The sequence below is a fragment of the Bombyx mori genome, chromosome 12 (genome assembly GCF_030269925.1).
Source record: "Bombyx mori chromosome 12, ASM3026992v2".
Lineage (NCBI taxonomy): Eukaryota > Metazoa > Arthropoda > Insecta > Lepidoptera > Bombycidae > Bombyx > Bombyx mori.
In genome coordinates this window covers 5,339,018-5,357,441 of record NC_085118.1, presented here as the reverse complement: position 1 = coordinate 5,357,441, position 18,424 = coordinate 5,339,018, and the positions used below count along the sequence as shown (strand labels likewise).

The 18,424-nt window shown below is 34.1% G+C and overlaps 1 protein-coding gene across 2 annotated transcripts in view; it reads right to left on the bottom strand.

Moving 5' to 3' along the window:
* LOC101738491 (cadherin-86C) overlaps positions 1-18,074 on the bottom strand; it is a 138,032-nt gene extending 119,958 nt beyond the window's left edge. The window contains exon 1 of one of the 2 annotated variants that reach the window (XM_038014421.2): positions 17,812-18,074. The gene's annotated coding sequence lies outside the window, so the exon portion shown is untranslated. The remainder of the gene's footprint in view (positions 1-17,811) is intronic. The other variant, XM_004929403.5, reaches the window with a different exon arrangement.
* Positions 18,075-18,424: the final 350 nt, after the last annotated feature.

Here is an 18,424-nt window from a genome sequence, read left to right as displayed (position 1 = left end):
TATATCTACTAGACGTTTTATGGTGCGCAGATTAATTTGTAATACTATTCGTTGCGAGATTTTCTCTTACACAATTATGTTTTGTAATATTTTACACTTTCATTGAGCGTCTAGATTTTAATTTTGATGTAAACATTACGATACTAATAATACAAAAATAATTTACCGATGTTAATATTTAAACATGCCAATAATTATCTCAGTAATGGTTATAGTTGAACATTACGGTCGCTAAGCAATATAAAAGTATAATTTAAAACGAGCGAATCCGGCCTCCACTCGATTCTTAGTATTAGAATACGTTACTCGGTTTTAATTGGTCGGAAAATCAGATAAACAATCGAAGTAACGGCTTCTTGGTGACATTTAGAAGCGTATGGTGACACAGGCGCCGTCTCAGTTCTAACAATTAGCGGTGGCCATCAGTTAAGGTGTGTGCCTTCGTTACCGTGGCAACCAGGGACCACACACGACAGCGTTATAAAGCCGCGTGCACTTTATAGGTAGTACGTTTTCATTGCTTACCTTCGAGTACACATAGTGAATAAGTTCAGATGTTTTATTTTAACCCTGGCGACGGTTTATTAGTTCATGGAAATTAAATAAAAACTACTTACAGAATAAATTAAATGCGCTTGTATTGAACGAGAGACTACACCGATATTTTCAGACTTATTTATTGATCGCCATTGCTGCTAAATAACTTGATTATTTTTTATTCTTTAGATGGGTGAACGAGCTCACAGCTCACCTGGTGTTAAGTGGTTACTGGAGCTCATAGACATCTACAACATAAATGCGCCACCCAACTTAAGCTGTATGTTCTAAGGTCTCAGTATAGTTACAACGGCTGCCACACCCTTCAAACCGAAACGCATTACTACTTCAAGGCAGAAATAGGCAGGTACCTACCCGTGCGGACTCACAAGAGGTCCTACCACCAGTAAAATGTAATCAAAAAATAGATTTAGTAATTCTAGATCCTTGTGAGTCCATTTCCAAAATGGTTACCATGAATTCCTTCGAAGGTACCGCATGTAATATGTATTACCTGTTATTTTATAGCATTTTGACTAAATAAATAAATAAGAATAGAACACATGATAACTTGGCCCCAAATTAGGATATCCTGATAAGTGACGAATTTCGTATAATTATCACCAATTTTACTATGACAATGTGGTCGAAAGACTCTACGTACAACCACGATCTATAACTGGGACCTTCTAGATTGTGTTTGATATGTAGTATGTCCCAATACCGACCCCTACTGTAATACAGAGCATACAAAATTTGAACCCATATGATATTTAATGAATCGAATAGGTAAGTCTAAGCTCAATCGAATCCATGAAACAAACATGGAAACTTAACTCCTAAAATACATTAAAATATAATTTTCCGGCGAGTCGGCGAATATTCCGCAAGCATATATGAAGACAACACCATTACTGTATTTATCTGATTTTGCGAGTAACTGCTTCGGATGGTTCTGACATGTTTGCAATAGCGTGGTCACAATTCAGTTGCTGTATAGCCGGCGCTATCGAGTGTCGCCTCCAGGACTCCACGACTGATTCACGATTAACGCAAACACGAATGTTTCGCCGTAAACTCGATACTCGCCTCAATCAATCGGAATTGTTCGTGAGAATTATTTACCATAAATTTTTAATAAAAAATGTACTTTAAAATCATTTATTATTCAACGGTGAGGGTCAAGAATTATCTATTTTAAGTTAAACAAAAAGGGTCGTAGTTGAAATATACTTACCTTTTTTTTTAACTCTATCTGTACTGTGTAGTTTGGAGAATATTGTATACTAGCGATCCGCCCTCGCTTCGCTTCGGAAACTTTAATTTATTATTGATTTATCCACTATTTAATGAATGTTATTATACATATAAACCATCCTCTTTAATCACTCTATCTATTAAAAAAAAAACGCATCAAAATCCGTTGCGTAGTTTTAAAGATTTAAGCATACATAGGGATATAGGGACAGAGAAAGCGACTTTGTTTTATACTATGTAGTATTGTCGATTGTATACGGAATTTAATTAGGTAGAATAAAAGAAAGGTGACAAATAGACAGCGCTCTGCCCTATTACTGAGTTGTTCGTAATTAGTCTGAAGACTGTATTCTACGTCGTGATCATTTATAAAACTTCAAATATCACCAACATTGCTTTCTCGCCAGGATTCCGATGTTTGAGCCCCTTAAGCAATTGAGGCTGAGAAGCATGATAATATAGTCACTTCGACATAAACATGTACTATAAATGTACGCTTAATCAAATTGTTATTGCTCATTATGTTTGAAATAAATAAAATTCGTAAAGTAATATGTCTTCTAAAAGCAAAACGAATTTGTCGTCTGAACATTATGTTAAATATAACATGTAAAATAAAAACAAAATTTATATAATAATCGACAACAATCACATTTCCATAAAACGAACAAGAGCCTACAGCGTCTCCGCAATCAATCGTATTTTATTTTATAAAGTTCTTTAGTACAGAGAGAGGGAGATTATTCTTTACTGTACACCAAAAAAAATTACAATTGGCGGCCCTATCGCTAAGAGCGAACTCTTCCAGACAACCACCAGGTGGAAAAGAATCGTTTGGAAACTTATTACTCGCGGTGTACCAATCAATTGAATTGTGTATAATATATATATACACACATACGTATACATACACAAATTCCTAACATATTACCTAAAAGCTACTCCCGTCAATATTCACTGGGATTTCCCGGGCTTTGAACGCTGCTCACGTACGATATACGTAATATAAAACCGGCGTTTGATTTTTTTATCGAACACAAAAATATGAAATGCATCCGCATACTCTCGGGCTTGTTCGCAATCTCTACCCGACCATTTATGGTCGCCCGAGTGAAATATGTTCAGACTGTCTGCTGTATTATTTATACCGCTATTAATTTATACGTTAATGCTTATGAAATTGTCGAGAAAAATGATTTTGTACTTACTTATTTGGTGGGTTTTAATGTTTTGGTTAGACATAGGTACTTCAAGAATTTTGTTTTAATTAACACAATATTATATTGATACCTGAGTATAACTCGATTGAATGTGATGTGTATAAATGTGTTTTGAAGCTGTCTTATATTCTAAATCAAAGATCTAAAGATCTGCATTTAAAATATTAGGCCAAGCATGGTAGACAAGCGTCCAGCCTCTGATAGTGAGTTGTCACCGTCATCTATAGAAACGAGCAATGTCAATGTGTAATCATAAAGATTCACTTTTTTTTATCCCTACCTATTCACTGGTAGCCTAAGGGGCTATTCTAGCTTCACGCGGATGGGTAGGTTAACTTATGGGTTCAACCTGAAAGAGCAACGCTAAGCAGATTCTCCATTGCTCTATAAAGTGCAGAGACGGTAAATCGAGGGAAAAAGGCCTAGGGGTAGAGGTCCCAAACGATCGTCAGACCAAATAGCGGAGGAACTATAAATACCTGTCAGCGAGGCACTCCAGCAAGCTACTGAACGGGATCGATGGAGACAGCTAGTTGACGGAATCAAACGGAGTCACGATCCACAGCAATGAGGGACCGATTGAAGAGAGATAGAGAGAGCAGATTCTACCATAGATTTGTCATTACAGATTCTGTAAACATCTAAAAAAGTAATAAAAAAAATGTGTGGTGTCGTGGGACACCGGATAGGAACGAAGTTCCTTATTATAAAAATATTAATTTTAAGTTCTATTCGAGGTATAAAGAACATAAAACTGGAGGATTCGCAACAACCCACGGTCATTCGGTAGCGTGCGAACTTATCGTGGTACACTTCATTCACGGTTGTTTGCATAAGAGTTAGTATTGCGCAAACGAACGCTCTGAGATCGTGGTCAATGAATGATAAAAAAATGTTATTTTTTGTACGTTATTACAAAGTTAAGTCGTACACTGTGTGCATTACTAATTTGTACGTTATTACAAAGTTAAGTCGTATACTGTATGCATTACTAATAAAAATCTCACGTTACGGACGTTTTTTGCCCGGTACCCCTCCGCATCGTCCCATAAGGAACATCGTTCCAAAAAAAACGTTTTCGATTTAAATGAAACGACATTTCACTTTATCAATACGTAAGTAAAACCAAAAGATTTTAAAAGTCACGCTTAGCCAAACGTACACACATGCGCTGCGCATTTTGATGAAGATATCTGAGGACGCCGATCGATTCATCGGAATTTTTTCGATCGAATTCAATGTGCTCGAACTTTTAATGGATCCTTTTTTCTCACGATTCTTGGATTTTTATGGTGATCTTTGTTTGATATCATCGAACTGTTTAAGAACGTTTATTTATTATGTTTACCAGCTATGCCCCGTGTGCCTAGTGAAATAAAATGTGTCATATTTTGGAGATTAAATCGATAATTAAAACTTTCCGGACCAAACTTTTTATTTACAGAGTAATTACTCGTTTGGTTATTCGTTTTACTGTTTTAAAAATATTAATGGAAAACGAAAAACATTAAATTAGGTTACGTTTTCCAGGAGTATTTATTTGACAAAAACACGACCACTTAAGAAGTTCTAGATTACAGCACCGATAACCCCATTTTCTACTGAACTACTGCGTGTAGACGAATACGATGAAAACAATAACAAACAATATACGTAAATTAGGAATTTGTCATCAATTCTTTTGAATCAACTAAAATCACCCCGATGAATAATTCAAATAATGACGTCATACATAAATATCGCGTTGACGAATAATGGACATTGTATAATTCGAACATTAATAAGCAGCATTGTTTCTTAACATTTAAATTAAATTAAATTGTCATATCTTTCTTAATGGGTAGTATTGTAGATACATATATGTATTATTATTTTTAAAGGACTTTAAACAAATATTTTTTCATCGATAGATGGGCCTTAAATTTCATAATGAAATTTCCCACACCCACCTTGAGTTATAAGGTCGAACACTTAATCTTAACATATCTTTCGAAATAAATAATGAATCGTAATGAATTATTTAAAAAATTCTAGACTTGAACCACATAAGCGACAAAAATTAACTAATTAGCCATAAATTTGTCATTGTTGCGCTTGTTTAATTCGGTGAAATATACATATTCAAGTTGACCAACTTAATTCAAGTTTAGTGTTCGTGATTTCAGACGTGACGACTTTACGATAAAGTTCAAGATCGCGTGACAAATCCCACTGATAATTCACTCATAGTAGTTTCGGGTGAAAACTCTGCTGAAAACCACCGTCGATGTGACATAACATTCGCAAATTGAAACTTTAACAGCTCTTACATTCTGTTTATTTATTGTTCACCTTTTTTTTTGAGTATTTTTCATTTTAGATTTGAAATTGGTTCTAGATTTGGTTTCCGTGAACAAATAATACATTCAGGCTGTAAAGCCTTGTTCGGACTAGGCAAGTATTTTAGTCGAGTACCAAGTAATTTAGTAGCTAAATGTGTCTGAGCACCAAAAATTTTGTCGAGTAGGTTAGTTAATAATTTAGTAAAGTCAATCCATTTTGTTCTATTTTTTCGGGCGAGTAGCGATAGTTTAACCACTAAATTACTCGATACTCGACTAAAATACTCGCCTAATCCGAACAAGGCTTAAGGGAACAGTTCTTGAAGCCGAAAGTGTAATTGATTCTACCAAAAACCCAAAATGAATATTTATTTTCTGGATTGCACTGAATTCTGAGCTACCTCGAATAGGTAACGTCATTCTGCATATTATGGCCGCAAAGATGTCGTGCGTTCTCGTTTGAATCATAGAAGAAAGGGGGTGTCGTGCGGACCTTAGGGCGAACTCCTCTTTCCGGGCGTGGGCCCCCTACGATTATTGGGCAGGGGTGAGATCGTACGCTGGCTAAGTATGCGAAAATCGGTGGGTGATGAATTTTAAAATTGAGGATTCGTAGAGATTCCTCAAGAGGGATGTCACGTTTGTAAAGTCTGTGAGTTTCAATGACGAATAACAATAAATGAGCTCAGGCGTCCATCATACTTATGGCTTAGTACTGGTCGTTTCAGCAGATTCACCTTTGTTTGATTGCGTTGCATTTTTTCATGTTGTTATAATATTTTAAGAGAAAATGTTACAGTGGTCACATGAACAACAAAAACTATTGTATAAGAAACACCATGACACGAACACCATTTGCAGCGTTTTCATTCACAGTATTTCAACAAACACTTAAACGGTCGCACGTAATCGATATGTTAATATACAAATGCAACAATCCATTTCAAAAGCATAGTAACCCAAGGACAACCTTATTGACACGTGACCCGCTAACATTGGACATTTCAATGGAAAAGTCAATAATTCAATGACCGAGGTGTTTCAATGGTATTGTTTTTTTTTTATATAATGATAGAAAAACTGAACTGATTTCACTTTGTCGATAAATAATAGGTCGTTTTATTTCGTATAGAATAGTGAATTTTACAATAGCAATTATGATGACCTTGTGTAAGGGTCTAGCTGTTTGGCGTTCCGACTAGAAGGGATCATTGTTAAAATAGCATTATTATTTCAATTAATTTAAATATAACATAATAAATAAAATTCAATAAAATAAAAAATAAAAACTTTATTCGGAATAAGTGAAACGCACCCTAATAAATGTGCTCAACGAAATAACAAATCCGACAAATTTCCTCCTTGAAAATAATTGTTCTCTTATTACTTAGGTACTGCTGATAAAACTTGTTATCGGTGAGCGAAATCTCGAAATCGGTGGTATTAAAAGCCACTCGAATTTCTTTAATGAGTCACCGGGGACTAACGATTTTCCGTCACCGAAACAATTGGACATGAATAATGGAAAGCATGTAGACTAGCAACGGCCGACCTAAATCTGGATTGCTTTGACCGCAGGTAAATTTTGCTATTTAATAATTTTTTTACTATTACAAAATCCTTTATTTCACATAAGCCCTTCCTTTTTCAAGCTTACCTTACTATGCGAACTCCAATTAAACCCAAATTCTTAAATGTTTTTTTGTCCCTACCTAAATATTGATTGCCCTCGGGGCTATCTAACAACGCGCGGACGGGGTAAATGATTATTTAATCAATTCATTGCACAGGCTAAAGTAAAAAAAATAACCATAATATTTCCTACTCTTAGAGTATCATAATTAAAACTATTATAAGGCCAAATCTCCCTTTCATTAATTATTAAAACTTTGATAATGTATAAATACCGTATATACCGTATATAAATACCGTTTTACCGTGTATACCATTCGCGAGGAAGAAAATACTACTTTTATTATAATTTTTTGACATGGCAAAATATAAAAAATAACAAATGTAAGAAAGTATTCTCTTGAAAATTAAACTACCTCGGCATCCCTAAAACGCCACGTCTTAATGGCTAATAATAATAACACTAAAAAAATTGGAGCAAAAGAACTGACCACAATCGAAGTATTAATCTTTATTATGTCAAACCACGTAGTTCGTACTTTAAAAAAAACTGGAGCAAGAAAAACGTGTTATGCTAATATTAACTTTAGGTACTGTACACGAGTATTTATTTACATAATTATCTATTTTAAGAATGATTTGAATATCCACGGAAAGCTGTTCAATGCTTTAAATTAAGCTATGGAATTCAATATTTCGACGTTTGAATTTAATTATTTTTATGTCAATGTTGTGTTACCAAGAAATTAAAAAAATCACCTTCTTTCTTTATTCTAACTGTAAGATTATTTTTTCCTCGAGTTATAAGTTTGCTAGCGACACGTCAATACTTATCGTTCCTTTTTCGGAACTGAGAGTTATTTACTGTCGAGCTTGATATAGATCGATTGATTTATTAAAATTATTTCTTACAATGTTTCAATAAAGTTAACTTTAATCGATATTGCTATAACTCAAATTGAAAAACATTAGCTGTCAAAAAACTCATAAATATTTTTAGTGATCCCAATATCTTACGAGCACGTTACAGTGCCAGGACAATTTACTTGCCTCTTTTATGAACACAATTTCTTAACTGCGAATTTATTACTATATATATCTATACTAATATATCAATCTACAGTGGTTTTTACGGATGTTCCGTTATAACTACTGAACCATACAACCGATTGACTTGAAAATACATGTACTTAATGGATAGGCTAATATTTATATGAGTGTTGGACTCCCTAATAATAATAATGACAATAAATAATAATGTTAATTTTAAATGCCCAGCGAAGCTGGCGAGTATGGCTAGTACTATATATAATACGACTTTTTATTTTATGACACCTAAATAAATTAAGTATTTTTATTGTGATCGTTCTTCTTCGCAGTATCATCTATTAAGCGTCATCGTTGATTTCGGCTCGAATCTCAGGTATACCAACGACGCGTTGGCACTAACTAATCTACGCGACCGCCTCGAAAGATAGATGAGGTGAATGCCACCCGGCGTTATCGTTTCAACAATTTATGTGAATCTGCTACGTTACCAATCGAATATGAAGTGCTCTGATTGAGCCAATCGCTTAATAGATCTTTGGTTGGATTTACGGAGCGTGGGACTGGACTGTTGATGATAAAATATGTCTGATCCAATCACTGGTAAACGAGCGAGTATGGACTGATGGCCCTCCTGTATTGCCTACAATATTTAAACATTCTTTTTTTAATGTATATAAAAACGTCCGTAACGTAAGATTTTTATTAGTAATGCACACAGTGTACGACTTAGCTTTGTAATAACGTACAAATTAGTAATGCGCACAGTGTACGACTTAACTTTGTAATAACGCACAAAAAATAACATATTTTTTTATCATTCATTGACGACGATCCCAGAGCGTTCGTTTGCGCAATACACTAACTCTTATGCAAACAACCGTGAATGAAGTGTACCACAATAAGTTCGCACGTTACCGAATGACCGTGGGTTGTTGCGAAACCTCCAGTTTTACATTCTTTATACCTCGAATAGAACTTAAAATCTTCGTTCCTATCCGGTGTGCCACAACACCGCACATCTTTTTTTTTAAATCTTATTATAAATATTTATTATATATATTATACACTATTTTTTAAAGAGATACTAAACATACTATTTTTTAAAAACACTATACTATATAAATAGATTACCTCTGATGGCGATGTCTACGACACAAACCACCAGTAGTTAGGACTCCAGGATGAGAAACCTCCTCACAATATGCGCAGTATCGAAGATAACTGCGTTCTGTAGCAGGCCCCTAACCCAATAACGAAAGTTTCTTAAGGTGTTGATCAAAACTTTTCGATATCAAACCGTGTACCGTCACAACTATTGAACAATGATGGTTGAATCAACATGCCACATTATTAAGACACTTAAATTGAAATTAAAATGTTGCACTGCCACATTAATAATTTTAGTATTTTTTTTAACCAATTGTGTAAACATTGTATTAACCGAATTTCATAACAATTGCATTGTAATTTCCCAAGGTCGGCGTCCAAAGGAAGGTCGCGGCAATAATAGTCAAAACTCATTTCGACAAAACTGTTTTAATAATCAAAACTAATTCCAACTTAAATTTTAAAGTCAAAAGTTAATTACTCCTTATACGGGTGCGTATAAACATTTTAACTATTTCTATTGAGTAGCAAACAGCTTAGATTTTCTTATTATTGTTATTCTTCCGTAGATAGCTGAATAAGTTCCCGGTCAATATAATCCAAAATGGCTACACCAATGCCATTTTTAGTGTACAAACAAACATAAACCAACACTTTGTTTAGACGTTAATTAAAATTCCTTAGGCTAAACAAAGTTGATCCTCGGGTCCTCTTTAGTTTATATTATTTAACCTTAACCTTAAATACATATTAGATTATCCTTATCTAAGCTAATAAGATACATGCTTTCATAGATGTTTTAAGTATTCCATAACTTGCAGCCTAAGGGTTTTGTTGCATTGTTTATGCCAGTAGTTAGAAGTCGGTCCGTGTAAGTTACGACACAATTAAACCTTATACACGGTTCCCTGATGTAAATTTTCTAATTTAGAAAATTGCTTTTGTACGTTCCTTAGTGCAATTAGTATTTATGAAGTAAATTTAAAAGCACGTAACTGAATATCCAATATATTTCATTGTTTCTCTTTATAATAATATTTAATAAATAATAAATGAATTAAATAATTCTCTAATATTTTTTTAGTTATGTTGTATCATTTTGACCCTAACAAACCAATGTAAAGCACATGAAACAATTAAATAAACGCATAGTGAGACCGCTGTATAGGTATTTATGATGTGATTATTGAACCCTGCGCTATTTCTTGCAAAATCACACCTGCTTTGTGCCTACAGTTGCTGTAAAAAAATATATTTTTTGTGTACCTAATAAAATTCTCTTGTAAAACGCATTTCTCATTTCATTCAAAGTTTTGTTTGTTTTTCATGTTTGAACAGCTGATTATTAACAGTTCATGGATATTTTTTATTCATTGCTTTGTATGTAAACAATAACATTATCTGCGACCATGCATTAGCAGCCAAATAGTGAAAGGATCAAATAGAAAAGATGAGAAAATATTGATAAACCATATTATTGAACGAACGTCGAGCAATGTATGTAGTTTGAAGATGGTTTGGTTAAGACCGTTAAAAAGAGGCTTAGGAGTATCAAAAATAATTTCAAATACTTGTTTTCCCTATGCGTTCCGTAGCTTCCATATAAATTTGCAAACACTAAATCAAAAACCTCAAATTAATGTAATTCTGTCATATGTTTTTTTTTAACTCGTGTGTGTTGACAAAATCATTCTGCCCTATGCCGTCGCGAATCAGTCATGCGTTTTATGATTTTGGTTTAAGATAGACGACGGCATTGTCATGACGATGCCTGTGAACTCCTATCAACACTTACCGAAAATTATTTAACATAAATGAAAGTACATAATTGTTGAACGTCAAAAAGAACTACCGCCAATTCACAAAAACTAGCCGAGAAGAACTGGCAAGAAACTCAGCGGGCATGTCTTTTTTTTTTAAATATGTTTTTTTTTTTAAATGTTTATTTTTACAAGATGTATTATGACGTAACAATTAATGCAATATCGAAATGCCCGGAGCGAGCAACTCATTACGTGGGACGTAAGCTCTTTTGCTTATCGACACGAATATCGAAAATAAACTTTGAAAACATAAAACTCCGAAGCATTTTCACTTTCCAGCACTAAATATGGAATAAGAAATGAAATTCGAAAAAAATAAAGCAATACAGCCCAAGCGTCGTTCACAAACAAACAAAATGTCGTTTACATTTACGAATGCACATAGATGCGTCCGAAGCGGATACGCTTTGATAGGGTTTAGGCTTTCAAATTGGCAGCACGACACACCATTAGTGCCGCGACTGCTCTAGAGGCCCGTTGCGTTTCCTTAACGAGTTACAGTTGTCGCTTACTGAAATAATGCTACGTATTGTTTAGAATTTAGTTATTAGTATCGTTTTATATTCGCTTGTACGACGCTTAAATATCACGTTTCATTTAATTGATTCTAAATCTGAATAATGTATATATTTCTATTTAAATTAAATACTAATGCGTGTAGATTTTATCTAGTTGTGTGAACCTAGTAAACAAATTAAAAAAAAGATGTGTGGTGTCGTGCGTGGCACACCGGATAGGAACGAAGTTCCTTATTATTAAAATATTAATTTTAAGTTCTCGTCGAGGTATAAAGAAGATAAAACTGGAGGTTTCGCAACAACCCACGGTCATTCGGTAACGTGCGAGCTTATTGTGGTACACTTCATTCACAATTGTATTGCGCAAACGAACGCTCTGAGATCGTGGTCAATGAATGATAAAAAAATATGTTATTTTTTGTACGTTATTACAAAGTTAAGTCGTACACTGTGTGCATTACTAATTTGTACGTTATTTCAAAATTAAGTCGTATACTGTGTGCATTACTAATCTTACGTTACTGACGTTTTTTCCCGGCTAGGGTACCCCTCCGCATCGTCCCATAAGGAATTTCGTTCCAAAAATAATTACACAAATTTTTAATGAAAGAAAACCAACTTCGTCAAATCGAAGTGAGGACGTCTTCAATTTAGTCAAAGTCAATTATATATCTTTTGCTAGGATTAATTCATAAACTACTTGTCGAAAGTTGATAAAATTTAAATGGGCCCACCACATGAGAAGCACCAGCTTTCAAACAAAAATATTCATCAAAATCGGTTGACCTAGAAAAAAGTTCTGAGTTGTTTCTTGAAACTTGAAAAACCACACGTGAAAAATACGGTTGAATTGCGAGCCACCTTCTTGCTTGAAGTCAGTTAATAATATAGAAAGATTTTGTAACAAAGTGGTTTTTAACATAAGTAAAACCGATAGGGCATAATTGAAGACTCATCTTTAAGCTTAAAAAACAGCTTAACATCAAAGTCAGATGTGTGGTGGACTGTCTACAGATAACATACATTGACATTAGCGAATAAAATTCACGAAACGTATACAATAAATATGACAATAAACTATAAAATATTTGTTTAGTTAATATTAATGTTTCAGACATTGAATTGGTACACGAGTAAATTCAATATTTGTAACGTCTGATTAAACTATATACCTACTTACGAAATGTTTACATCAATCACAAATGAGCCATTATTAGAATTGTAATTTTAGTTTTTAAAACTAATTTTACGACTTAATCGGGCGATTACAGTTTTTAATCTTTTTATATGCTACTAGCTGACCCGGCAAACATTGTTTTGCCATATATAAGATTTCTAGGGAATTTCTAGTGTAGAAAAAAAAAGTAACTTATTGTAAGTGTGTAAGGATGTGGTAAATGAGTGAAAGAGATATTTAGTGCTGTGAACGATGAGGGAATATATAATAAAAATAACAAAACCTCGTTCACCCACATAATACCTCATTATAACAAAAAAAAATGTCCAAATAAAAAAAAATATGTTAGGGGTGGACAACCCTAATCACTTAGGGGTATGAAAAATAGATAGTAGCCGATTCTCAGGCTTACTGAATATGCATAAAAAATTTCATGAGAATCGGTCAAGCGGTTTCGAAGGAGTATGGGAACGAACATTGTGACACGAGAATTTTATATATTAGATGTTTCATAATGTATATTAGAAACGAGTTTTATTACTTTACAGCTGTCGTTGGTCACAGACGACTAAGTTGGTATTCGTCGACGTAAGAAGATTGTGCCAACTATTGTCTACTTCTGTATGAGCCATTATAGGAGTTTTAATTGTGTCTAAAATTCGGGTAAATCGAAAAAAATACATTACTCAAATACATTATCTATATATTCTTCTTCTTTATAGTTTATAATCAATTTTTTTTGTATTTGTGTCTTAGTACGTAATTTTTTTCTTTTTGCACCGACAAGCTATCCGCAAAACTGCTATGCGAAAAGTATAGACGTTTTTCGGCCGAAGGTGATGCCTGCTTGTTATATTCTATATTTTATCAAGAGTAAAAAGAAGAAGATAAAATGTTTCAATATAATTTACAATATTAAAGCTGCTTTCAAACTACGCTATGCTATAGTGCCATATAGTATAGCGTAGTAAGTAAGCCGTATAGTAAGCCAATAATATATAGTACAGTACAGTGTGAACGTGTCCTTAACAATGTATGTTGCGCGATATTGTTGTGCTATGAGCTATATACTATATCGTCGCTGTCAAACCAAAATCTGCTATATGCAAAAACTATATTTTGAATTAACAAGTAAAAAGATTTTCGTATAAAATTTTATATGAAGGTTTAAATTTTAAGAAAAATATCAAATGAAAGCTATAGATATATATATAGACACATAACAGATTTTTTTTATACGGTAGATAGGGCTGTGAACTACACCAAAAGTAAAAATCTAAAAAAGTGCACATAATGAATGAATGAATGAAAATTGTTTATTGCTCAAAATAGTGTACAAAGGCGAACTTAACGCCATGCAGGCATTCTCCAGTTAACCCCCATTGATGAAGTGAAAGATTCAAGAAGTACGTAGCTGTGATGAAGATAATATACATGGCGATAATTTAAAGAATTACAGTAGATATGAGTAAAATTAACACTATGTTATAAATTACATGGCCTAAACAAATATGTACATAGATACATACAAAGATACATAGATAAGACATACATTTTTTTTTAATTGCTTAGATGGGTGGACGAGCTCACAGCCCACCTGGTGTTAAGTGGTTACTGGAGCCCATAGACATCCACAACGCAAATGCGCCACCCACCTTGAGATACAAGTTCTAAGGTCTCAAGTATAGTTACAACGGCTGCCCCACCCTTCAAACCGAAACGCATTACTGCTTCACGGCAGAAATAGGCAGGGTGGTGTTACTCACCCGCATGGGCTCACAAGAGGTCCTACCACCAGTAAAAAAATAAATTATATCAAATAAAATAAATTATACCAGATACATTTATAACAGCACATAGCAGATTTGTTTGGTTTGACAACGACGATATGCTGTTATATTATAGCGTAGTCTGAAAGCAGCTTAAATGGCCAAAGCTAAACTTTAACTATTTTGGTAAAGCCCGTATAAACGATCGACCGAGGTGAACAGATTACGATCAAGATGAAACGGGAACTGGGAACAAACTAGTATCTTCACAAGGCCGGCTTAATCTTATGCAGAATGATTTAACAGGAAGGGTGTATTATTAGCTATTAAATCTTATTACGGAAAATTTATATTATTTTCTATGTCGTACCACTTCATCTCTGTATTAAAACACTAGCGGCCCGCTCCGGCTCCGCTCGGGTATTTAACAAAAATTTTAACGATGTTTGACGTTGGTTTATTTTTTTAAATAAAATAACACTTATTGCATAACTATAATAGTTAGACATAATATGTTGTCGCGACACTTTTTGTAAATATAATAATGACGTGTTCTATAAATTCGTAGCACATTATTTTATTCTATCATCAATAGTTTTCGCAGGGCACGCGATATGTAAAGAATATTTTATGTAATTTTTTTACACCTTGGGTTACATTATTGAAGTTTTAGTAAGGATCCCTAAATTTTTTTCAAAATAATATTATAACTCGGGAATAGTGTAGCTTCCAAACAGTGAAAGAATTTTTCAAATCGGTTCAGTGGCTTCGGAGCCTATTCAATACAAACAAACAAACAAATCTTTCCTCTGTATAATATTAGTATAGATTAATGCATAATACGGGCTTAAAATTTACAAGTTAAATGATGAAAGAAAGATGTCAGCTACAGTTTTAGATGTCGGATAAACTGTAAGCTATTCGACAAATTTAAATGAATAAAATAATGTTAGGATCGAACTGATTAAAAAACTATGTTCAATTTTGGGAAAGAAGTAGTTGAGCTACGAAAATCTATCTTTAAAAATAGATATACGAATCCGATTAGAAATGTAAATTTTTGAATTGTTCTTTTGTAAAGGAAAATTTCAGACAACAGAATTTGCGAAAAAGCAAAAATTACATATTACAGTCAAACCTGGATAAGTGAGAGTTCAAGGGAGCACAATCTCATTCTCGCTTATAGAGGTTTCTCACTAACCCGAGTTTCTCGCTAATGCTCCCTCTGAATTTCATTTCGCGATTTTCCGGCTTCAAACGCATTCACTATTCACTTAATGACAGTACTTTAATTTTCCGTTTTGGCATGATGCAGAACAGAACTTTCCTTCGCAATTGATTAACGATAAACTGAGTAAGTCCGACAAATAGGACGGTACACAGGGACACGTGTCCATTCGAAAAGAATGCGATAAAATAACAACGTTATTTAGTTCCACGAAATAGAATATGTTCAATATTGACGAGAAAACAATTCAAAAACAATAGAAGGAAGTTCCACAAAAGTTAAGAATGAGTCATAAAATAGCAGATGTTAAATTTGTAATTGGTTTTTTCATTTGTTCCTCCTAAATAATATAAATAAATAAAGCTCGACTGTCGCTTATAGAGGTAGATAAGTAGCAGTCTCACTTATGGAGGTCCATGAGGGAAAAACGACTCTCTCTTACAGAGGTTTCTGTTTCTCTCTAATAGAGGTTTTAGGAGCTTAAAATGACGGGTCCTGGCTATTACTCTCACTTATAGAGTTTTCTCACTTATCCAGTTCTCGCTTATCCAGGTTTGACTGTATATATATAAATATATGTACATATAAGTTACATTATAAATTACATATTAGAACGCCAATGAAATCGTGAGTCATGCCCAGCTTAGTATATTTCTTTTCGCAATGTACAGTAATTTTCAGTTTATGGTAGAAGAATTGAATATGAAAATGGAGTTGTTTTATTTCAATTCAACTTGTATTTTTGATCTCCTCGTTAGTATTGTTGTGAGTGATGTCTTCTATACCTCTGGGTCTGACTTAAAAGTGTCATGAAAGGTTTGATATTTGTTCGTAACATAACATAGGAATTGGAAATTGGAGGAAAATGTTATTCTTAGCTTGAAACCGTTGATTGTGAAATATCTTAATTAGTTTTTCTTTCAACGTTCTAGCCACTGATATGCAAATCAAAATATTCTAATTAAAGAAGATGACAACAAAATTAAGGTTGTTTGTAAATCGATACTAACACGGTTGCGGACGCTAACTCTTAAACAAGAACTCTGTTCAGTACAATTAAGTCATGTTAAGAAATTTACGAAATTTTGTAGGTAGATAGGTGAATGAGCCAATGTTTTATCTGGTGTTGGGGTTAATGGAACATGAGCAGAACACAACATCAAAGCCAACACTTTGAGACATGATGAAAAAATATTACGTTACGGACGTTTTTTCCCGATTAGGATACCTCTCCGCATTGTCCCATAAGGAACTTCGTTCCAAAAGCCTTAATTGTATTGTAAAACGGCTGTCATACCCTTATTCACGGACCACATAACTGCCTTGCACAGCAATAGGCAAGACGATACATATCAATGCGGGCTAACAATACGCCCTATTAACAGCTGAAGAACAAATTAATTGATTTAAAAAAAACGAGGATATTTTATAGGTCACATTAACCACCCGCCGAAACTCGAGCAAATACTAAATGTACTAACTACTTCTCTGTGTCCGATAGTTGGAAGTAAGCAGAGATTATAGCTAAGATAAGGAGAGTGTCCGGCACGATCTCGACTACTCTTGGCAATTGCCTTGGTTGAATATCTTGCACGTCATTCTGTATTTGATCCAATTTTGTTGTAGAATTTCAAACAGAAAGTCTGATAATAGCATTCGAGATTATTTTAGAAAATAAACAATTATGTCCATATTTTATAAAAATGATATTGCATTTATAGTGAGGGACGTGAAGTTCTTATTAAAATCACATTAGCAATGTACAAGAAAAAATACATAGAAGTACAACGAATTAAAAACACGATACACGGACTTAAAAAAATAAGAAATTCTCTCTAAGCATGCTTTGTAAGAATTCCTTTATCGGTATTTCATCATCTACAAAGCTTTTGTTTACATGATAAGGATATAGTAATAGATAAGGCATGCGCAATGCGACCTTCAGATATAACTTTAGATAACTTAATGACACAATACACTTGGACGAAAGAAAAATACGCCGTAAGCTAACTGGAATGATAATTAGAAGATTAAATTTGAATGAAATTAAATTTGAAAAAAAATTGTATATTTTCACAAAATAAATACATTGATAAAATGTTTTTTTTTTTTTTATTGAAAAACAGAGTAGATTTTAATTCAGCAAAAATAAACTAATTGAAAAGCTCTTACATGAAAAAGTTCGATAAACAACAAAAGCTCGTACTCACTGTTATCACGCAACAAAAACGATAGATCCAGTTATCAAATGTTATGTAATAGAGGGCGCTCGCCTCGCACTTTCTCCAGACTCCCCCTCACCCCTTCCGAGTGAACCCCAAAGTACACTGCACGAAGTCTACAGACACTCAAAATGTTTTATTGGAAGTGATCGCGCGGGACCGCGGCATGCGTCCGCCGTGTGACTACGCCCGTGCGGTACTACAGAACTACAGCAGACTAAAGCCACCACGGACTCGGGCAGAGAACCGGCCGCGGCTATCGGCCACCAGCCACCCGCCGGCCAGTCCCAGCGTCTCCCTTACCGCTCGAAAAATATACCTGTATAATACGGCCCTTACCGCACGTTTTATCGCATACATCGACTTTTTGTACCGACTAGACTATTCTCGAAACCTTTAGAGTAGACTTAAATTTAATATAGCTGATTTTTACAGTTCAATTTTGAAAGCGAATGACATAAAGTATGCTAAAAATTAACCTCAGAGATTTTTTCCTACCTATGCTGATAGCCTTGAGAGTCTATTTCAACTTCTCCTTGACGTGTAGGTGAGCTCTTGGGGCT